This window comes from Herpailurus yagouaroundi, unplaced genomic scaffold (assembly GCF_014898765.1).
Source record: "Herpailurus yagouaroundi ecotype Mexico unplaced genomic scaffold, PumYag 100, whole genome shotgun sequence".
Lineage (NCBI taxonomy): Eukaryota > Metazoa > Chordata > Mammalia > Carnivora > Felidae > Herpailurus > Herpailurus yagouaroundi.
The window spans coordinates 12,944,506-12,968,611 of NW_024412391.1; the positions used below are offsets into that span (position 1 = coordinate 12,944,506).

Consider the following 24,106-nt stretch of genomic DNA (forward strand, 5'->3'; position numbering starts at 1 on the left):
AAAGAACTACATGAGGAGCCAGAAGGTCTGAGTTCCATGACTGGTTCTTCTGCTGATTTTTTCTTTTTTTTTTTTTCAACGTTTATTTATTTTTGGGACAGAGAGAGACAGAGCATGAACGGGGGAGGGGCAGAGAGAGAGGGAGACACAGAATCGGAAACAGGCTCCAGGCTCCGAGCCATCAGCCCAGAGCCCGACGCGGGGCTCGAACTCCCGGACCGCGAGATCGTGACCTGGCTGAAGTCGGACGCTTAACCGACTGCGCCACCCAGGCACCCCTCTGCTGATTTTTTCAAGAGAACTTTGGATTTATTTTCTTCTCTAAGATTTATATACTGCCTGCTTTCCTAAGAATATGAAGTTCCTTCTCATATATTACCTCATATTAGCCTTGCAGATTTTAATTAAAAAGATATATTACATACATAATAAAAACCTCCTAAAATATATATTGCTATTTCTTTCTCTTTTTTTTAAAGTTTATTTGAGAGAGAGAGAGAGAGAGAGAGCATGCACAAGATGGGGAGGGGCAGAAAGGGAGAGAGAGAATTCCAAGCCGAGGTCAAGAGTCAGATGCTCAACCACCTGAACCACCCAGGTGCCCCTAAATTGCTATTTCCAAACTAACATTCTCTCTCTCTCTCTCTCTCTCTCTCTCTCTCTCTCTCTCTTTTTATGTTTATTTTTGAGAGAGAGAGCACAAGTGGGGAGGGGTAGAGAGAGAGGGAGACACAGAATCTGAAGCAGGCTCCAGGCTCCGAGCTGTCAGCACAAAGCCCGATGCAGCACTCGAACCTATGAACCGTGAGATCATGACCTGAGCTGAAGTTGGATGCTTAACCGACTGAGCCACCCAGGTGCCCCTAAACTAACATTCTTAACATTCATCCCTTTAAGTTGACTACCCCTTTGTTTTCTCCATAATCTTCATATTTCCTAGATAACTGTGTTAAATACAAAACAGAAACCCCTGAACTGATTTGACCGTGTGTCTGTATCCATGTCCTATGTAGGTGATGCCCCACTAGGCTATAAGGCCTCAAACGACTGGACCTTGTATCTTCTGTTCACCACTGAATCGCCATGCCTAACTCAGTCCTGGGCACAGAGCGGGTTGAATGAGTGAAGTACCAGAATGAACGAAGGGACACATAACTTTTCTTGCTTCGTGTCAATTTCATTCTCCTCTTTCCTTTCATGAGAGTTCTATTTTTGATGCTTTAGTATCATGGATTCCTCTCTAATAATTTAAGTATAAAACTAGTTTCCCAAATCCTTGACAGTTATTATCCCACAGTTTGGTGCCCACAACATTTATTATTTGTCCCTTTTTTTTCCACCACTCACCTTACTTGTCAGAAAACACTCCTGAGCTCTGGCATTTCTTGGCCCCTGGACTGTCTTTGCAACTAAGTTCTTAGTTCCTAAGAGTGCAAAATTCCTGTGTTCTGCTGTGGAATGTATTTTGTAGTTTACTGTATCACAACAGTACTTAAGTGAGGCTGATGGTTTTCTTATTGCTCAATTAGCATTTATTAAACACTCACAGTATACTCTTAAAATGTCCTCTAAAACTAAATGACATTCTGGTGTGCCTGGGTGGCTCAGTCAGTTAAGCATCCGACTTCAACTCAGGTCATGATCTCACAGTCCGTGAGTTCGAGCCCCACGTCAGGCTCTGTGCTGACAGCTCGGAGCCTGGAGCCTGCTTCAGATTCTGTGTCTCCCTCTCTCTCTGCCCCTCACCTGCTCAGGCTCTGTCTCTCTCTGTCTCAAAAATAAATAAACACTAAAAAAAATTAACAAAATAAAACTAAATGACATTTGTGGAATTGGTTCTCAAAAAAATGCCTGAGCTTTTCAAAGTTCTGAGCCCTTTAAATACGGAAGTCGGTCCCCCACCAAAAATGTGAGCCCCAGGCCAACCTTCCTGTGATAGCTGGTGTAGAAGAGGCAGATGAGGTATGAATGCAGGGGAGCAACCAGCCACGGGCTGCTGGGCTCCTTCCCCTGGGAGCCGTCTCCTTGTTTTTATAATGCCTGCCACCCTAACATCTCAGAGCCATCCCTACATGGACAGCATGTGAAAACATATTGAAATCCTCCTCAGATCACAATACATCTGTTCTAAGAGGCTGGATGAGAGATGCCAGGGGAACATTAACTCAGAATTTCCTAACTCAAGTGCAATTAAAATCTCAGCCACAGTGAAGAATTAATGTAGCCCTTTGCATTTTAAATACATATTTTAATTAAATGACACCCATCTGTAGAATATGAGACTGCATTTTTATTGAGGATTTCAAATGATATAATCTGTTCCTATGAAGCATAAATGGCTTGGTTCATGTTTCCAGAAACCTCCAAAGAATTATATAGATCTGGCATAAGCACATGTGGTGGCACTCAATTTTGCTTAAATTTAAATCTGTTCAACTTGCGTGATAAGTGTTGTTTGTGTGTTAAGATTTAGATTGTGTATAAAAGTAACAGAAAATAAGAGCATAGCCCTTTAAACGTCTTGGATCCTTTCTCTGCAGAGTCTGTTCCAGGGAACGCCAGGGTCAAGGGAAGGTTAAGGGCGCTGCATCCCTGCCCTGGCTAGAGCTGTGCCGCCACGGGGGATAAGCTTTTCACTCATTTCACCTAATGAGAAGCTTCCTCGAAGGTGAAAGATATGCTAATGGGACTAACGACTGAAACATAGACCAGCTACCTGGGAGCTGCACAGTTCCAAGTGACGGAAAGGATTTGGGGTCAGTGTAAACTTTTTCAGGAAACCGAACTGCCCTAACAAGAAGGAGACAGCAAATGCATCCCTTTCTCTGCACAGCTGTTATTTAGTATCTCTGCCCCATGTGACTTTTCCACTTGTATTTCGACATGACGTACGTTCTTCAAGACAAAGCCCGAGAGAGGGTAGGACGGAACCTGGGTTCTGAACCCGTTTGCGGCACCATGTTGATGTGTGACCTCGGCAGAGTTAGACATTTGGCTTTTAGTTTCCTTGTCTATAAACTGCCTCCTATCTGGTTGGTGTTCAATCAATGCCAGCTATTTACTGCAGGCTGAACTCAGGTCTGGGACTCACACTGCCCTGGGTTCTAGTCCCAGCCTTGCCACTTACTACCTACATGATTTTATGGCAGTGTCTCAATCTTTTCAACCTGACTTTTGTCACTGAAAAAGGAAGATGATAATGCTTACTGTATTACTTTCCTATCACTGCTTTGACAAATTACTACAGATGTCATAGTTTAAAACAACACAAGTTTATTATCTTATAGTTCTGAAGATCAGCAGTCTGACATGGGTCTCATTGGGCTAAAATTGAGATGGTAGAGGCTCTGGGGTGAATTAATTTCCTGGTCTGTGCTAGCTTCTAGAAGCTGTCCACGTTCTGTGGCTTGTGGCCTCTTCCTCCATCTTTAAAGCCAGCAAAGGAGGGCCGGGTCCTCACAGGGCATCAGTCTGACCTCTCATCTGTCGCCCCTTCCACTGTTTAAAAAATTTTTAAGTTTATTTACTTACTTTGAGAAAGAACAAGCACAAGTGGAGGAAGAGCAGAGAGGAAAGACAGAACCCCAAGCAGCCTCCGCGCCATCGGCGCACAGCCCGATGCGGGGCTTGAACTCGTGTACCGTGAGATCATGACCTGAGCTGAGATCAAGAGTCAGACACTTAAGTGACTGTGCCACCCAGGCACTGCTCTTCTTCCAATTTTAAGGACCCTTGTGACACTGAGCCAACCTGGATTATCCAGGATCATTTCCCTACTACAAACTAAGCTGAGTAGCAATTTTAATCCCCCTTTCCTGAACATTTTTGCAGGTTCTGGGATTAAGAAGTCAACACCTTCTGGAGGCTACATTCTGCCTACCACACTTACCCTCATAGCGTTCTAACAATTAGGGAGAATATTCTAAAACCTGTGTAGTGTCATATGCCTAGTAAGTTCTCAATAAATGGCAGTGCTCATTACTGGAGCTGACTAGTGACTAAGGTCCTGTCAATCTTGGAAGTTGTGTTATTTTATAATCCTATGGTGAAATGTTTTGGTAACAGCTTTATTTATTTATTTATTTATTTATTTATTTATGAGAGAGAGAGAGAGAGAGAGAGAGAGAGAGAGAGAGAGAGCATGAACGGGGGAGGGTCAGAGAGAGGGAGACACAGAAGCACAGAAGCAGGCTCCAGGCTCAGAGCTGTGAGCACAGAGCCCAACTCAGGGCTCGAACTCACAAACCGTGAGATCATGACCTGAGCCGAAGTCAGTCGCTCAACCGACTGAGCCACCCAGGCGCCCCATTAATAGCTTTATGTTTTGATCATAAAGAAGTAGGTTCCAAGTTCTGATCATATATCTATAAACATCTGTTTGTTAGTGGACAGAATATTGTATTGTAACAGCACAGTATCTTTCTCGTCAATTTGTTGGTAGAGATTTAAGGCAACTTAAATCTTCTAGTGTGATCATTATACTCCTAGGGAGATTTGTCTCAAAAACTCTGTCAGATAGCTTGTGGAAACAGCATAATAGTGAATTGCTTATATTCTTACTAATGGGGGGGGATAATGTTATATCTCCAATATTAAACATACTTCAATTATTTTACCAATTTTTCTGTGTATTATACATGCATATCTAATATAACGGCTTAAAATTTTCATTACACCTAAAATGTAAATTATCAGGGTTCTGCTGTTTCTTGTGGAAATAGCTGAGAAACAGAATCCACTTCTGTCCGTTCTGTTAGGCATCCAGTTGGCTGTAGCTATCTGATAGTCCTTATGAAATGAGAAAACATCTTGATTAAGACAGCGTGTCCATAAGCAAGGCAGAATATAGAGAAGCCACCTGAGATCTTATTAAATACGAGATAGCAGAGTTCTTATTATCTCACTCAAACACAAGCAAATAAATTATTCTGGTATGATCTGGGTTTGGTGGTCACTACTAGGAATGAAGGCAGATGATAGTTACTCTTGTCATCACTTTCACAGGAGAAACTGTAAAAGTCCAGATTTCACCTGACATTTGGAAGGTCTGTTTTTCTCTAGTTCCTGGATCTCAAGAAGACAGACTGGATCCTTATGGAAAACAGGCTCTTCCTTGACTGGGTCTACCTAACGTTTTCATGCAGTAGTATAAATTATTCATTACAATTGATCATAAACTTAAAAGTGAAGACCCAGGGAGGATTTCAGCTACATAATCACTTTTCAGTTCATTTTTTAATTTTAATCAAAGCTCACGATGTCCATAAAGGGTCATTTTTATAAGTTTTTTCGCTACGGGCACCACATTTAACTCTTTTGGTTGATTTGCAGTTCTTACCCCTCTATGGTTAGTGAACTTGTCCATTTCTCTACTCTTTGACTTTCCAGTTCTCGGTGTTTGTTGCCCTCCCACTAGGCAAGATGAGGACGTGGCTCCCTCCACTGATGCTCACTCTTCCCACTGCTTTCGTGCTACACCTGCTTCTTCATTTTGGTGAGATCGGTGTGTGGTGTTTACGTTACTCTAAGTGCCACTGACATCTAAGGCCATGTGGTCTTCCCTAGTTTTCTCCCCTAGCACCACAAGTTTGATGTCTCTGGTGTTAATAATAGCCTTGTTATTTATTTGTTTGCTTAGTTTTTTATGTACTCAGGGATCATTTAACCTCGAACACTTCCCCGATTGAACAGTTCTTCTCTCCATAAATTCAAACACGCTGGCTATTCTCTCAGTATCATCTTCCTGCACAGACTTCTCCTGAGACCTTGGGAATCCCTCATCTCTGGGCCAGTTATTCCCTATGCTTGGTGCATTGCTGCCCTCTTGGCATCTCTTGTCATTACCATTTTGGGGTTCTTTCTCTGTGTTAAGATTTCCATTTCTTCTCACCATGCCTTCCTATTTTTATGTCAACTCTTTCAGTTTGGTAGATTCTGAAGAAGACTGCATGGAAAATATGGTTTTTGAGACCTTAGATATGCCTGAAATGTTTTTGTTTTTCCTTCCAACTGAACTGACAGTTTGGTTAGGTATATGATTCTAGATTGGAAATAGTTTTTCTTAGAATTTAAAAGGTATTATTTTTCTACTGTCTTCTAGCTTCCAGTGTTACTTCTAAGGAGTCATTGTTTTTCTGCTTCTTGATTTTTTTATATTACCCCCCCCACACACACACATACTTCTTTTTTTCCTGGACAGTGTAGGTTTTTCTCTTTATCCTGTTGGTTCTGCAATTTTGTGATGATTACTTTGGTAGGAGGACTCTAGCTCTGTTTTCATCTGTTATGCTGGGCACTCTGGTCTCTTCCAATTTGAAAACTGATGTATTATTTGCTTTGGGAGGTTTTCTTCATTTTTCTCTGATGTTTCTCTTTCCTTTATTTCTCTCTTTTCTCTTTGGCCCTATTATTCAGCTATTGGACATGCTGGACTGCTCCTCGGATCCTTTTTATTTTTATGTTTGCCTATTTTCACTTATTTTTATTTCCAAGAGTTATTTTCCGTTCTCTGAATGTTCCTCTCATATGTGATACTATTCTTATCATGGGTGCAGTATCTTCTCTTCCTTCTTCTAAGGATATTAAATATAGGGGTGTTTTTAAAGTGCATTTTTTTTTTTCTGGATAGTCCTTGTTTCCTCTGAGTCATGTTTCTGTTTATTTTGGTCTCTGTGTTTCGTATTATCTGGTTTCCTCAAATGTCTACTGTCCCTGGCTGTTTGATCATATTGAAGTGAGGCTGACTAAAGTTTGTGTCTGTGGAGATGGGAGTTTGTAGACTGTGGTCATCATGGTAGGTGAGCTGCTTGGTCTCTTTTACTGGGGAACCACAGATGTCAGTGTCTTTGGGTTTTGTTTTTGTCTTTCTTCTCTTGGGCTGCTCAGATTCTTCAAAGACTTTCTGGTCTCTTGTCTGAAGCCATATACCTGGCTGCCAGCCAACTGGGGAAAGAAGGCAGGTCTCAACTGTCATTAACGTGAACTCTGAATTAGCCGCCCTAATTTCAGTATGATAGTCCCACACTCAACTATGACTTCTGTCCACAGTCCAAGGAATCTCTGTTTTACCATTTTTAGAGAACGAAACTCCAATACTCTGTTATGATTTGACAGGAGCAATGCCGTAGCTATGGGGAGTACGGGAGAAAATCTGAGAGTGAATGTCTCACCAACAGCTTTCAACAAGTTTTCCTGTTTTGAGCCCCAACCTCATTCACTCTTTCAGAGGTAGTTAGCTATGCCAATTTTTTTTTTTAAATATAAGTTGGATAACTTTTTGATGTACTCACTACTGGTTCAGATATTAGCCTTCCTGGATTTTCTCTTCTCTGGTAGTTTTTGTTTCTGTGGATTTATACCTTTAAAATTCCCTTTTGTTTGGTTTCAGTGGGGTTACTGGAGGCAGCACAGATAAAATTGTATGTTCACCCACCACATTTTTATTTTTATAATTATTTAAGGTTCATACTAAGTGACAATCGCGTATCCTTATTAACTTTATAGTTATATTACCATGTGGCTGGACCTGGGTGTGTTTTACTTGAAATGGTGTTCTTCCACTTCTCCCAATCTATAGATCCATCACATTTGCTGAATATCCCTCCTAAATTCTGGTTTTTGAATGTTTACTTATTTATTGTGAGAGAGTGTGTGCATGTGGGAGGGGCAGAGAGAGAGAGAGGGAGAGAGAGATTCCAAGCAGGCTCCGTGCTGTTGGCACAGAGCCCGAAAATATCTCACAAACTGTGAGATCATAACCTGAGCCAATATCAAGAGTCAGACGCTTAACTGACTGAGCCACCCAGGCGCCCCATATCCTTCCTAAATTCTATGCCAGTGTCTTCCTTGGCAAACTACATGCCTGGGCGTGTCAAAGCAATGTAAGAAACAGGTAGGCTTTAGGCATCACAGATGATCACTGTTATCCTTCCTTAAGGATAGGATAATGTCTTAAGAAGAAATCTGCTAGGAACCACATAAAAGATGGAGGTGGCAGCTTTTATTGATTCTTCATGGCCTCTGACTTTGTGGACATGAACGATGCATAGCTAAGACTATGAGTTGAGTTCAACACCTAATCTCCAGTTACTGGCATAAAGTTCAGAAGGTGCTCTGGCTAAAGTAGAAAGTGGAGGGCACCTGGGTGGCTCAGTTGGTTGAGCGTCCAACTTCAGCTCAGGTCATGATCTCATAGCTCGTGAGTTTGAGCCCCACAATGGGCTCTGTGGTGACAGCTCAGAGCCTGGAACTTGCTTCTGCTTCTGTGTCTCGCTCTCTCTCTCTGCCCCAACCCACTCACATTCTGTCTCTGTCTCTCTCAAAAATAAAAAAACATTAAAAAAAATTAAAAAAAAAGAAAGTGGAAAGCCTAGGACTATGCTGGCTCAGGACCCCTCTGAACTGTATGGAAACCGCTGCTCTATGGTCAAAAAATTGGGGAGCCTCAATCAACAACTTAATCTACTGGAATGAATGCAGAATTATTTTTTTTGAGGAGGAGGATTTTAACTCAGCTCATAGCTTCTCCTTTAGCTCAATTTCAAGACAGGCTTTCTTCACTGGCTTTCAAAAATGTTTCCTAGGTCTATGCCACAACCTTGCCCTTGTAAAGAGAGGCTATTCTTGTTTATACTATAGCATTAACTATAGTCCATATCACATTATTTCAGATGCACTCTCATGGTAAGTAACAGCTGTTAGAAATAACAACTAGGGATGCATTAGGGTTGTAGGGGTAGGTGGTGGGAAGGAAAGTTCTCTCTGAGACTGCTGCATAGGGGACTGTGTTCTTGGAGTCATCTAGACAGAGATATATATCTCCCCACTGGAAATAATAATATCAATGGAGGTTAGGGTCAATTTGTTTGTCATTTATGCTAATTGCTACGATCCACATTTTTTCAGCCCCTTCTATGTACTAGGTACCATATTACTTGGTGTAATCAGGAAAGAGACCAAGTGCATACTTTCCAAGTGGTTACAGTCTGGTTGGCAAGGCAGATATAGAAAGAGATAAACGGCACAATACAGTATGTAAAATGCTCAGATGAAGATTACTTAATTCAGCCTGAAAGGGTCCAAAAAAAGTTTCTTGGAAGTGCTGATGCTTAAGTTACATTTTAAAGGAGGAATGGGTGAAGGAGAATGAGAAAAGGTAGCAGAATGGGCATTAGGCTCAGAAGAGACAGCTTGAATAAAGGTAAGGGGGTGAGAAATGGCAGGGCATTGTAGGAGAACTAAGGGCAGTTCAGTGCCTTTAAAAACAGAGATCTAGGGGCGCCTGGGTGGCGCAGTCGGTTAAGCGTCCGACTTCAGCCAGGTCACGATCTCGCGGTCCGGGAGTTCGAGCCCCGCGTCGGGCTCTGGGCTGATGGCTCAGAGCCTGGAGCCTGTTTCCGATTCTGTGTCTCCCTCTCTCTCTGCCCCTCCCCCGTTCATGCTCTGTCTCTCTCTGTCACAAAAATAAATAAACGTTGAAAAAAAAAATTAAAAAAAAAAACAAAAAACAGAGATCTAGAGGGGTGCCTGGGTGGCTTAGTCGGTTAAGCGTCCAACTTCGGCTCAGGTCATGATCTCACAGTTTGTGGGTTCGAGCCCCGCGTTGGGCTCAATCCTGACAGCTCAGAGCCTGGAGGCTGCTTCGGGATCTGTGTCTCCCTGTCTGCCCCGCCCCTGCTCATGCTTGCTCTCAAAAATATATAAATGTTGAAAAAATTAAAAAAAAAAAAACCCAGAGATACAGATTGTGAAGAACATTGTGAAGAACCTTCTAAGTCATGTTAAAGATCCTGGATCTTGCCCACCGGATGATGACAGGCCACTGTAACAAGTTGTATGGTCAGATTTGCATTTAGATAGATCACTTTGGCACAGCAGTTGTATCATAAAAGGAGAAGAAAAATGGAAGCAGGCTAATCACTAGGAGGCTACTGAGATGATTCAGGTGAGAAACAATGAAGGTATAAAGTAGGGCAGCGACAGTAGGGATGAAGAAGAAACGATAGATGTAGAAATATTTAGGAAGTAAAATCAGCGGATCTTCAGGTCAAGTATCAAAAAGAGGCATTAACATTATACCTAACTTACAGATGAGAAAATTGAGACTTCCAGAAATTAAATATCTTGTCGCGTATCCCACAGCCAGAAAGAACAACGTTTCTATGGAGGAAATGCATTCAGAGTTTTTAAAAAGAACTTTTAGATCACAACCCGCTCATTAGTCGGTGACTGAATATTTGGGCCCAAACCAGCACCGAAGGAAGGATTAAGGAAAGGAAACAGTCAAAGTCGAAGTCTACCAGTCAAAGTAGAAGGTCAGAAGGAACATTTTCAGGAAGTAAAATCCACATTTGGCAAGGGATACAATAGGTATGTAATTAAATATATTGCTTTAAATAAGGACATTGGAGGCTAAAAATACTGTGAAGATCCAAAGGTAATTATACTGTTCAACGTTAGGAGAAATTCTTCATGGAGATACATAGATGACTTGGAGGGAATCTTCCTGTGCTCTGTAAGGCAACTGTTATTATCGGTGCTTGAAACGAGAGGAAAGAAGAACGGGAATGGTAGTATCTACAGAAATAAGAAAAAGGGTTGGCTCATTCGCAGACACGGTTTTACCAGCTGGTTCAGCAAATGGAAAGGTAGCAGATTCCAGGCTCTTATTGTAAGCACTTTGTTAATTTAATTTAATTTGATGAAATATTTACTGAGTGCCTGCTGCGTTCAAGGAGTTATGCCTTGCGCTGGTTCTATTATTGATACTGATAATTACACTGGCCTCGTTCACTTCCGTATCAGCACGAAGAACTCCCTAGGCCCGTGCAGCACACCCAGGTTGGCTACGGTTTCCACCTGGTGCTGTGGTTTACAACCCAAGCCAGTGTGGAGCGCCGGTGAGGGAAAGCAGTGTTAGTGCTAGCTGATATGGCGGTGGTGGCTGGGTTGTTAACTAATTCACATAACTAATTCAGTGTGGAAAGTGGGAAATTAAGTGAATTGCAACATGGGTAATTGACCCCTAATGAATTCAAGCTAAATAGCTATTTTCACTATTCTTGTTTCTCAGTATATTACCGGGATGCACTTTTCAACTGTTTAGATGTTTCAAATGGTTCTGGGGAAACTAAAAGAAGCTATGTGATAATGAAGCCTTCTTGTCATTTCATGATATATGTGAAACCTTAAGCCATCCTTAGCGCGACACTGGTATATGAAGAAAATCAACGAACAATCAGATACCCAAAGAGCGGACGCAGAAAATACCCTATTAGCACTTAAGACTCTGCACTTCATAATCGAAAGACCAGAATGGCTTGAATTCCTTATTCTTTTAGACTAAATTGTACTTTGCCATCAGGATTTTATTGAGGACTAAAGCCTATAGTTAATAAAAATGTAGTACTTTAAAGTTATGATAGATGTTTTAAATGAATGCATATATATATTTATTTATGAAAAAAATTCCTCCGTATGGGGCATCGATGAAATGTCAGTATCTAGTACGCCTTCCCAGGGAAATTCAGGACTACTCGGACATTTAACAGTCTATACTTACTCTGCTTTTAAGAAATAAAACAATTTAGGGGTGCTTGGGTGGCTCAGTTGGTTAAGCATCTGACTTTAGCTCAGGTCATGATCTCGTGGCTCTCTGCTGTCAGTGGGAAGCCTGCTTCAGATCTCTTTTTCCCTCTCTCTCTGTCCCTGCCCTGCTCTCTCTCTCTCTCTCTCTCTCAAAACTAGATAAACATTAAAAAGAAAAGATGGTTTGGGGTCCCAAAGTTAACAAAAAAAGAAATAAAACAATTTAGGGCCGCCTGGGTGGCTCAGTCGGTTAAGCGTCTGACTCTTGATCTCAGCTCAGGTCATGATCTCACCATTCATGGGTTTGAGGACTGCATCCGGCCCTGTGCTATCAGCTTGCATTCTCTGTCTCCCTTTCTCTGCCCCCTCCCTGCTTGCACTTTCTCTCTCTCTCTCTCTCAAAATGAATAAATAAACTTTTAAAATAAATATTAAAAAATAAAACAATTTATAAGCCGTCTAACCAAAAACAAAACAGAACACAACACATTATATGAACAATCAACTCAGTGAAACATGTAAGTTAATCCCTAATGAGAAAGAGAACGCAGCTGAGCACAGACAGAAACCCTCGATGCTAAAAAGTGCTCTGGGGCTGGATGGTCTGTTCTTTTCCTTCCTGTTTTTTACTAAAACCACCATGCGGCAGCTTCTTCATTTCCATGCCCCCCCACCTCCCCCTCCCACCCTGACACACTCAACTGCACGCTTGAGAAGTCACTTAATGAGAGCTGAGGTTTAACCTGAAGTTTTGCTCACTGTGACCCTGAATAAATACACCCTTGTCCTATGCCTGAGTTCCACGACCACGTGACTTCTGGAAGGCTGTGAAACATAAATGCCGAAAGTCGAATTTCAAAGTGCAACACGTCACAGGTCCCTTGACAGTGACATTAAATTATCAGGCGGAATGGCCCAGCTATCGACAGGTAGGACAGGGGAAGGGGGAGACAACCGGACACAGACCTGGGCATCTCACATTGGGTACCACTATGGGCAAATATTGGCAGCAAAATGGAAGAGTCGGAAATAAAATATCCTCAAGATGACTAAGGATGGGGAAACAGGCTTTAAAGAGAAGCAGCAGAAGGGAGAAAAACCTGCCTTTTACCAAGAGATCACTGTTTGCGAGGCAGGACGTCAGATATCGGGTATACCTTAGTTGACTTGACCCTATGAGAAATGTATAATATAGACAATTGCATGGATGATATTAAAAGTGCCTTGTCCCAGGCCAAGCCCATGCTCGTCTGCTGAGTCACGCGGGGACTAAAGAACAGAAATGAGGCAGGAGTATAACATTCGATGTAGGTCTTGCCTCGGTATTCCATGGGTAGGCTGGGGATAGTGTTGAAGAAAAGCACCTCTCCCCGCTTGTTTGTGGGAGGAGTTTCCGGCCACTGGGGGTGTGTGGGGCAGCCATCTGTCCCTCGGTGACCCATGCTCTGCTTCGTGGAACGAGGCAGATACAGCAGCATATGCAAGAGTCTTTTGTGGGGGCGTTTCTCTAGCACGCTTCCAAGGTTTCTGTGAAAAGTCCCAAGGCGGCTGGCTTGAGCAAATGTGGTAATTGGGCTGTGGTACCTTTAAACAAACAACACGAAGGAGTTTTCCTCACACTCCCTCTTTTAGTAGCAGACATGACAGAAGTTCGGAACATCTCCTTTCTCTGCATAAAGTTTGAGCAAATATTTTTCTTCATAAAGCCAGCCCGGAAGGATGGCCTTTCTAATTCCTGTATGAAGAAAGACTGATGCTATTTCTGCTTTGGTGCTTACACTAATAATCCATAAATATTAACATTAACATTGTGGTAAGAATGTCTCTCTGCGCTTTCTCCGTACCCTGGTATCACTGTTTAAAGACTGTACCATAAAAGGCCAACTGTCATCACAGTTCTTGAGTGAAGTTTTATATTGCCGTAAAAATTGTGCAAGAGACTCTCTTAGAGGAGATGGACAGGTTGTCAGGGGACCCACAGCGTTTCCAATGAAGGAAGAGGATGTGGGGCCACCGTATGCTGATCCTTTCTTTAGGCTGCCTCACCTAAAGCTCCCAGGGATTCCTCACTATCAAGAGAACAGTCCCAGTCTTATTTAGAAAACAGCACAACTACATGAGAGTGTCCAAGATAAAACCTGGACTAAAAGGTAAACACCTAAAACTGCGTGCTACAGATCAGTTCCAAAGCCTGGAGAAAGTATACACTTCTTTGAGAAAGAATTCACTAAGAACCACAGAGAACTGAATTTTTTTCAGACTTAGAATGTTAAGATTCTCCATAATGAGCTATATATAGAAAGCGATATTGTTTGAGCTGGCACTTCTCCCCCAGGTATTAGGCTAATGACTTTATCATCTTTCCTTTCAGGAAGTTTCTCACATAAAGACAATCTTTATATACAGAGACCCACTTACATGGCTTATCATCACCTTTACCGAGGTTCTATAATATAATAATTCCGATAATACCTCGTCTTGTCTTCTAACAACATCAGGCTTCATAATACCTCATCGTTGCCATACGCTGTGTGTTTTAGAAGAATGAGGCTCCAAAGAGATCTAGAACACACACATATTGGAAAATAAAAAGAAGAAAAAAGACGAGAGGAAACCCTCAATTGCAATTAAAATTGGTAGTTCTCCAGTACAACGTCCCAACGCTAGTTAATACAGACATTTCCAATAACTTTAATCTTTAAGTGCTGATTGTCAAAAAAAAAAAAAAAAAATCAAGTTTGCGTTTCTTAAAAGACAAGAGGGAAGAAAATGACTTGTCATATCTGACTGGTTCGGAAATATAAAATCCAATTCTGAAGAAGGAGAGATAAGAAAAGCGCTGTGGAAGTGCCATCAGCTTAGCAAACACTAAATAATGAACAATGCAGAGACTGTCCAGCATGATAAAATACTCTATTAGAGGGACTGTTTTTAAATGAGTGATAATTGTGGCACATCCACAGTGAAAGGTTATTGAATTTTTATCTGTAGCAAGAAGCTTTTGACAGACGTGCTGAAAAGTCACCTACAAATAGTACCTTCTTCAGATGAATTTGACCAAAGAGGTTTTCCGGCATGTGACATCTTTCTGACATTTACAGGATTTTTGCTTCCTTGAAGAATCTGATCAGATATTCTCGGTTTCCAGAAAGACACTTGGGTTTTTCATCACTCTTATAGAAAAGTCCTCATTATGCTTCCTTTCATAACAATTGGATTAAGTTGTTAGTTAGGGACCGCAGTCAAATCCACCCGGGATTCAATGACCAGAGCTCAAAGATGTTAGTGTGCTGAATTAACTGCTGTTAATAAACAACACTGTGTCTTAGGGCCCTGCACCTGGCATGTCCCTCTATCTCCTGTGAAGAAAGAGGTCTTTTACATTTTCCTTGTATGATTTCTAATACTGGATATAAGCTATAGTACTGAATTCAGGACAATAAAGTAAAAGAGAACCTTTCCCTAAATCCATGACTACAAAATTTGGCTCCAGGACAGATCCTTGTCGGGGGTGGTAGGGGTACAGCTTTTAAGCTTCACCTTCTTAAAATGGGTGAAATGTCAAGATCATTTATCCCCATGTCCCCTTTTAAAGCACACTCAATGCCATCCACACCAGGAGGCGGCATCACACCCATCTTGCTGTAATTTTGGGAGACAGTCGAAGAAGAGCACTATCTCTGCGTGCGGGGAAACAGAGGCACGCCGGCTTGGTGTTCTGAGGCACAGCAGCAGCAAGTGATTGTATTGTTTTTCTAGGCACCGTCGTCTGCACTCTGACAACAGTCAGGCTTTAGTCTAGATTTTGTCACTGTCCCATTTTGACCTCGGGCCAATGGTCAAACTTCTGTTTCACGATCATGCTTTGTGAAACTGAGAGAATGAAGACTGGCCCGTCAACTGCAGCTTCAGGCAGGGATAAGGGATTAAGAATTAATGGTTACAAAGGACCTTGAAAGTGTGAAATGCAATCTAAATGTTGAGTCCATTCCCGTCATCGTGATGCCCTTTGGGACTGTCGCATGCACACACGATTCGCACATAGCGCCCCGTTGCTACGCTTTACTGGGGCTGGCAGTCTGGAAAGGGTCCTTATGCACTATTGATTAATAAGTAAGCTGTCTGAAAAAAGCATATCCAGTTTACATTTAGAACATTTTTCTAAATTCAATCTCCACAGATGGTGATTTCTTCCATTAAATCTGGGCCAGCCCTCTATTCTCTTTGTTTTTCCTGTCAGGATTCGTCTCTCCTACCCACTCAACTCTGCAGCATACCTAAACTCAGTTTCAAGGGTGAAGAAATTAAGAGACATACTCTTTTTCTAGTGAGGAGTTCATTAAGTCATGGTTAGTGGGCTTATCTCAAGTTTTAAAGCACCCAACTATCTCAGGGCTTTTCTAGATAAGAGCTCAGATTGAATAGTACAATCAGTGCCTTCAGGTACAATCTTTCACTCGATTCTCATTAGAAGAGGTTTCCTATTTGGCAGCCAAATCAGTCCCCTTAGGTTTTGTTTCGCTCAAGTCCTGTTGCCCTAACAGCTACTCCTCACCTCAGCTCGGGTGGGGGCTCAGGTAATCCTGCGTTTCCACTATTCTTCTCTGTCTGGCTCTGTCATTTCGGGAGGTCATTTTAGAGCCCTCCCTTGTTTTCCAACTCCTTCCGGCCTCCTCCTTTTCCCAAAGATTTTCAATTTTATTTCTTCTTCCTGTTTCCACTTTGGAGTTTTGTTTGAAGATATAATCATTCAGCTGGAAGCTCCCAGCCACCATACTTAAGTCTCCATGATATTACCATATTTTAATAAAATATTTCCCTTATGGATACAAATGTTGGCATTTTCAAAGAAACAGCCACATAATTCTTTATGGAGAGATACTCAGAGCTCCATAATTACACTGAAATGCCCACAGCACTGGCCTTCTATAGCTTCACAATTGATAATCACCTCTGAGCTGAGGGAGGTTGGGTACTGCTTCCTAATCAGTATGCAGACAGGACCATGAACTCTACAGATGACCAGCTGATTGACAAGAAGGGAATTGTTTCTGGTTCTGTCTTTAAATAATAACAGAGTCCTCTTTTCACAGTTTTGAAGAACAAAAAGGCTACCTCTTTGAGATTCAACTCTGGCTTCTCAGATGGGCACTTGTACACAGAGGCGACTTTCAGACGCAGGTCCATTCTCAGACACATCCCATGACCTCTGAAACACTGGGGAACCCTGTGGACTGAGAGCCGTGATTTACTAGAAATGATTCGGGAGCACAGATGTTAGAGTTTTAAACGCAACCAACCGTAGGACTTGAGATCAAAGAGAAGCTGGAAAGGGCAAGAGGAAAGTCCAGGCCCAGCACTAAGGGAGGAGAGCGATGAGTGAGAGCTCTAGTGAGAACACTGAGAGTAGGGACCTCGGGAACCCCATATGGAGTCCCCACAACACCCTGCTAACAGCTCGCAAGTTCATCATCTCATTTAATGGCTATGGCCACCCAAGGAGTACGTATCACGGTTTCTATTTGACAGGTAAAGAGACCTTTTTAGCTCAGAGAGGCTAAATAAATTCCCTGTGGTGATATAACCCCCTTCACGTGTCCCCAAGTGTACCTGACTTCAAAGTCACATATGTGCTGTATGCCTCCTAGACCAGGAGAAGTACGGGAAAGAGTCTCTGAACTAAAAGAACATCATAGGTATTCAGGGACAGGCAAAAATGGCCACAAGTCAGGAGCCACGTGAGGGTACTCAATGAGAGGAAAGGGAACCACAGGGTGGAAATGTTAAGAGGGCTGACCATTGTGTATCAGTGCTTAAAGTGTACTGAAAGCAAAGAAACATGGATCAGCCTGAAGCTGGAACGATAATTAGCAGTAAGAGCGCACAGCACATCAATGCGGAGAAAGAGCTGGAGGGGTCCAGATGGTCTTTCTCATAAAATGAGAGAGGCACCAGCATCTCTACTGTTAGTGACAACAGGGTTTCAACAGAGTCCTACGAATCGGTGAGCATCCTGAGCACAGGGGCTTTTCACACAGTCCGTCCTTAGGATGAATTTCAAGCAGTTTATAAACAACAGAGTACAATGAAGACTGAAAGTGAACAAAATGGAATCATCGTAAAATCGTCATTTGGTGTTTTTACTCCTACAAAACATATGATTAGTTGTGAAACTGGGTACACACGGAAACGGACTTGGGACATTATTTTAAAAAGTGAGAAAAGCACATACAGAACTAGAAGCAGCGTCAATTAGGTAAGATCAAAATAAATTCGGAGTTGGACAGTGGACAGGAAACTCACGAACAAGATGTAAGGCCAGTGGTAATTGAATTTTCTCGGTAAAAATGAAATTAACCAAAGGCAGCGAATGTGGGCAGCATCACTGATAGAGGAAGGAAGGTGAGAGTGAGGCCACAGAAGGAAAGCCAGTTTAAGAAAATGACTACTAGCAAGACTAAAAACTGATTATGGCACAGAAAGCCTAACCTCAGAAAGACGAGGAAGGAAACGGAATATGCAGGGTCGGACTAAGCAATGCCTGGTGAGGAGCTGTCTGATAACAGTCTACAAATATTTGAAACTTGTAAATACCGAAGCAAGAGAGGAATTAGCTCGCGTGGAGTTCTAATTAAAAATAATCAGATGAAATGATGGCAGGGAAAACTCTGGCTTAATAGTTTGACAAACGCAAAGCTGAAACAGGACAGCGTCCCATGAGATCTTGGCTAGGGACATTTTTATTCTCATTTGTGTCAAGACAGGAAAACAAACAGCAGTAGGTGTGAGTATGTGGAGGGGTCCACATTTTATCTTACATTTGCCAGCAAGGCAGAAAAAGCCCACGATAGTGACCTCCAGCATGGGAGAATTCATATTCCATCTTCTAGAAAATGTTAAATTATAGTAGGCAACGCATAAAGGCCTCCTGGGACACCACAAAACCACGTACGTGAGGGATGGGAGTATACAGACACCTGGACCTTTTTCATCTTTATTTTCAGTGATACAGTTGACTTGTAAACACTTCCACACTCATTCCATTGGTTTGGCAATTGCAGTCTTTCGTGTTAAGAGAGACAAGGATTCCTTGTGCCCTTCTCCTTTGGCTGTCCTGAGAAGGGTAGGAGGAATGGCTTTATTTACTTATTTTTTAATTAAAAAAAATTTTTTTTTAAACATTTATTTATTTTGAGACAGAGAGAGACAGAGCATGAACGGGGGGAGGGTCAGAGAGAGAGGGAGACACAGAATCTGAAACAGGCTCCAGGCTCTGAGCTGTCAGCACAGAGCCCGACGCGGGGCTCGAACTCACAGACCGCGAGATCATGACCTGAGTCGAAGTCAGGTGCTCAACATAATGAGCCTCCCAGGCGCCCCGAACTAAGGACTGTTTAGCACATATGGTAACTAAGAAGTAGCTATAGGCCCTAATCAAGGGGCTCAGGGTAGAAAAAACAGCTCCTCTCACACACAGACTTTCAGACCCACAAGATTATATAATCTATATCAACCGCATAATTGTTTAAGGTAGATAACTAATTTTTTATTTTTTAGCAGCGATTCTACTTGCCCAAACATTGAGCTTACAATAGATGCATTCATTCATCATGTTAAAAAATAGTCACCACGAAGATACACAGAACAATTTGTGGTGGGTAAGTGGAAAGTCGATCCAGAATTCAGAAGGAACTGTCTAGAGAGGACTACATGCATTGGAGACATAAAAATCAATCCCAGAACATCATCAGTGATAAGTCACACTGATAGGAATTATTCTTGAAACGATTTGATGAGAATAGCACTTTATCTCTGTGGTTTTCCTTCCCCAAACCCATAAGCTCAGTCTCATCACGAAAAGAGATTAGGCAAACCCATACTGAAGGGCGTTCTGCAAAATACCTGACCAGTTTTCCTTTCAAAGCGGTCACGGTCATCAAAAGCAAAGAAAGGCTAGGAAGCTGTCACAGTCTACATGCACTCAAAGAGACATAATGACTAAATAGATTATATCCTGGAGGGTATCCTGGAATGCAAAAAGGACATTAGGTAAAAACTAAGGAAGAGTCTCATAAAGTAAAGACATTAGTTAATAATAATAAGGTATCAATACTGGTTCATTAGTTGTGAGGAGTGTGTCAGTACTTGTGTGAGATGTTAACAGTCGGGACAAATGGGTGTGAGATGCAAGGAAACTCTGACATTTCTGTCACTTTACTCTGAATCTAAAGCTCTTCCGAAATAAAAATTCTAATAAAAAATCCATGCCTGGACCCCCACAATGGACATACAAGCATTCAACAGTGAATGGAGGTAAGGGATTACATGAGCAGCTGGAGTCTTCAGGAACCGTGAGGGAAGCACAGCGACTGGAGAAAGGTCAGTGTACCAGCCAAGTTTGCAACACGCGAGAAAGGGAACCACAGTCATTTTATACTGGTTGACGTGACTGGTAGAACGTGAACGTTTCTAAAAATGATCACACAAATCAAATAATCAACCAAATTGTAACACAAACCATCTGATGGCGTGCGCGTTTGCCGATGATACAAAATTATATTCCTGCAACAGTAAAACATCTGTCCCGCCCTGTACCTGACCATGTTGGGAGACATGAAAGATGCTGAACCAATTATGTAAATAATAGCACAGGGCAGTGTTTCCCACAAGTTGTTCCATGGAAGAAAAGTCCTGTGAGGTGCTTTGTGGTGAGAGAATTCACTGCTAAGTTTGGGAAACACTGAACTGCTGTAAATGTGGAGCATTCAAATGAGGAGCTGAATTTTGAGTTTTCTTTAAGTTTAATTCGCCACACAAGGGTAGGGGCTACTGGATAGGACAGTGCAGTATCTCGAATATATTACATAACATGGTAACAAGACAGGTGGAGCTTCTAAGTTAGAGAATACCCATAGAACAAAGATAGACAGTGACAAATTCGAGAAATGTTCTCCGACCACTATGATGACATTCACAAGGGATATGTACAATAATCCTGTATATTTAAGGCCTAGAAATTCTGGTTACACACTGACAATGATGATCAGAAATGATCATAGGTTGGATGTTGGCATTAAAGTGCTTGTGTTAAAAAAAACATGATGACCCTCCGGGATGCTTTAATAGAAATATGGCATGAACGGCCTTGCTGGCACTGTCTTGGTCCCAGTCAAGACAATGATGCAGCGGAGAGACAATTAAAGTGGGAATTTGAAGAGCTGGATCCATCCCAGTTCAGGCACAGACATGCAGCGTGACCATTCTGAAGCCTCGATTTCCTCGTGTGCAAAATAAGGGAGTTGGACCAGATGGTTTCTAAGATCCCTAGCAATAATTTCACTTCCAGAAAGAAGCATAATTTCACACACATATTCACTACAGCGTTATTTGCAACAGCCAAGAGTTGGAAGCAACCCAAACGTCCACTGACAGATGCATGAATTTTAAAAAGGTGGTATACACATACAATGAAATATTTTTCAGCCATAAAAAAGAAGGAAATCCTATCATATGCTATACCATGGATGAATCTTGACACCATTATGTTAAGTGAAATAGGCCAGTCCCAAGAAGATAAATTTGGTATGATTCCAAATATGTAAGGGTATCTAAAGTCAAACTTCTAGAAACAGGAAGTAGAATGTGGCTCCCCTGGGCTGGGAGAGAGGGGAAATGGAGAATTGTTCAATGGGTATAGAGTTTGATGAAAAAGTTCTAGTGATCTGCTATACAATAATATATTTAACACTTCTGTACTGTATGCTTAAAAATGGTTTTTACAATTAGAAAGGAAGTGGATAAATAATTGTATAACTAATAGTACAATTCCAGAACCAATTCCAGGAACCAAAATTATGACATTTACTCAGTCTGGAGGTTAGAGTGATATTTTAACCTTTTGATTTCTTAAACTGGAAAAGAGTAGGGTATGGCATTTTATTGTTTATCATCCATGCATGTGGGTTCAGCAAGAACTTCGGTAATGAGAACTGCGAGCAGAGGTGGAGAAGCCTGGGTCAAAGTCACCTACAGAAGGGCCCACATTCACAAACAGCCAAGTCTCCATCCAAGAGAGTGTCAGTGAACTTGGGCCTGCTCTGGGCTCCTAATTCTCCCACATTTGGTTGCTCTTGATTCAGAGATTGGGATCCTCAGGCCAGAAGTCTTAGTCTATCTAATCTGTAGAGATGGGCAGGTAGGGGCCAGGGAAATATTTTCAGACACATTTAGTATTTTACAGAAAAAAGAGCCAACATTTAATTTCTGAAGAATACGACAGAAGAAAGAGGTTTAGACTGAAGCAAAGGGACTTTGGAGAAAGAAAGAAAGGAAGAAAGAAATAAAGAAAGAAAGGAAGGAAGGAAGGAAGGAAGAAAGGAAGGAAGGAAGAAAGGAAGAAAGAAAAAGACAGACCTCCCAGACGGTAAGGTTACTTGAAGAGCAGAATATGTAATCAAGGATGTTTTAGAATCTCTAATCCTGGAGATTTTTTTTTTTTTACAGACTCCAAGCCAGAGAGGAGGCCCCCTGAGGAAGCAATGCAGACAGAATAAACCCTTGAGCCCTTTGTAGTCCTCTGTAGTCTATTTTTAAAAGCAACACATCCCTAAAACAAAAGGATACAATACAAAAGAACAGCATTAGTGTTCAAATTGAATACACTCCAATAATTTTTATGTAGGTCACATTTGCTGAGAATTTTCTTAACCATAACAGTTAATCTCCGAGTCTTTGTTTAGGATTTTTACACACAGCAGATATTACAAAGGGCAGATGTTATCTGGAATCTGTACTACAAGGCTGAAATTGTGATCAATGAGGGAAAATATGTATAAACCTAGATCCTGAACGCCCAGTGCTAACTATGATCCCGCTCAACTTCTTTGCACTGAAAATGTCCTGCATATAAAAGAGTTCTGGGAGTAGGAGACAGAGACTGAGGTACAGGTAGGGAGAAAAACAGACTCAGAAAACAAGATTTATACAAGGAGAATCAGAGAAACTCATGAAAGAAGGTCAAGCTGGGTCAACCCAAGACCTTTCTGGAACTGTTTCTGGAGCTCCTGGCAGAAATGCTCTTTTTGTCTGGGATCAAATAAATCCCGGGACTGCTGGTGGCCAAGGATGTTGCCATATACAAAGTGCTTGCCTGAGATGGAAAGGAATACAGAGAAAATACCAGGAGACAGAAGAAGTGAGACAGAAAGCGGGAGGGAGAGAGAGTACAAAAGACCATGCAGAGGTGTGTAAGCATGTCTTGTAAACCTGGATCCAGCCACTCCTGAAGTCTTCTGATTAACCAGTTTTATGAGTCAATGCATTATTATTTTTTTTTCTTTCAATTAGTTTGTTTCTTTCACTGGAAAGAACCCTAAGTAGAACAGGCATAAGGAAGATGAGGGTGGTGGGGGTTACCTAAGGAAATGGAGCAGGAACTGAGGACTGCAGTAGGACAAAAGTAAGAACAGTGCCTTTGATGTAGGCAGGACCTATTTGAGGGGAGGAGACCCTTTGAGTATAGAGAGACAGAGTGACATTTAGGCAAACACCAAAAGAAAAATTATCTTTGAAGAAATGGCCAACTTTGACCTCTTGGACAAATGGGCAGCCATGTCCTACCTCTAAAAGGCAATACTCTCTTCTTTTTTGTTTTTTTAAATATTTAAAAAAATTTTTATTTATTTGAGAGAGAGAGAGAGCGTGAGCAGGGAGAGGGGCAGAAGGGGAGGGGGAGGGGGGAGAGAGAGAGAGAGAGAGAGAGAGAGAGAGAGAGAGAGAGAGAATGAATCCCAAGTGGGCAACACACTCATCATGGAGCCCAACATGGGGCTTGATCCCAGGACCCTGGGATCATGACCTGAGCTAAAACCAAGAGTCAGATGCTCAACCGACCGAGCTGCCCCAGCGCCCACTATACTCTCTTCTGTATGACGTGGATGTTTCGGGAGGGTGAGAGTCCTGCTGTACTGTCTGGACAAATATTCTACTATGAAAATAATTCTCTGCCAACTTGCTCTACTCCCTCACATTAATAGCTTCCGCATTATACCGAAGCCTGGTATTTACCATACCAAACGATGAACAGGATGCAGAACAAGAAATAAACCTACAATCTTTTCTGGATTTCTTCCCATCCTGCTGAGGATCCATGAGTGCTAGATAAAAGGCTGGCATTCCCTTCATGTTATCCAATCTCTGGATTTGGAAACGCTTTTGTTGAGGTGATCATTTAGTTCACTTTTCAAAAGAATAATAAAGACCTGTCCCTTATTCCCTTTCTAGAGTCACACTGACATGGGGCAATCAAAGTAACCCATTATCAGAGAATTCCCTGCATTGCTCAAATTATAAACATCAATGGGCACCTCTCTTGGGAATTCAAAGAACAGACGAGTGTGGGTGAGCTAGGCTCGTTGTTAGCGGAATAAACCAGGTTTGCTTGGTGCTTTGTTTTAGCAAAGACAACATAAGTAGTGATTATAGTTCACTTGGGTTTTGTACTGATCATCAAAATGCTGAC

General features: G+C 41.9%; 1 protein-coding gene and 1 long non-coding RNA gene across 2 annotated transcripts in view; both read right to left on the reverse strand.

Annotated features, from left to right (window-relative positions):
• The window catches only part of EXOC4 (exocyst complex component 4), a 762,629-nt gene that overhangs the window by 93,503 nt on the left and 645,020 nt on the right, over positions 1-24,106 (reverse strand). The window lies entirely within an intron of this gene.
• On the reverse strand, positions 846-23,280 carry LOC121028310 (uncharacterized). The gene is made up of 4 exons (XR_005789172.1): positions 18,971-23,280; positions 6,198-6,210; positions 2,264-2,267; positions 846-863 (listed from the first exon to the last, which is right to left on the reverse strand). It is a non-coding gene; the product is annotated as an uncharacterized LOC121028310 (long non-coding RNA).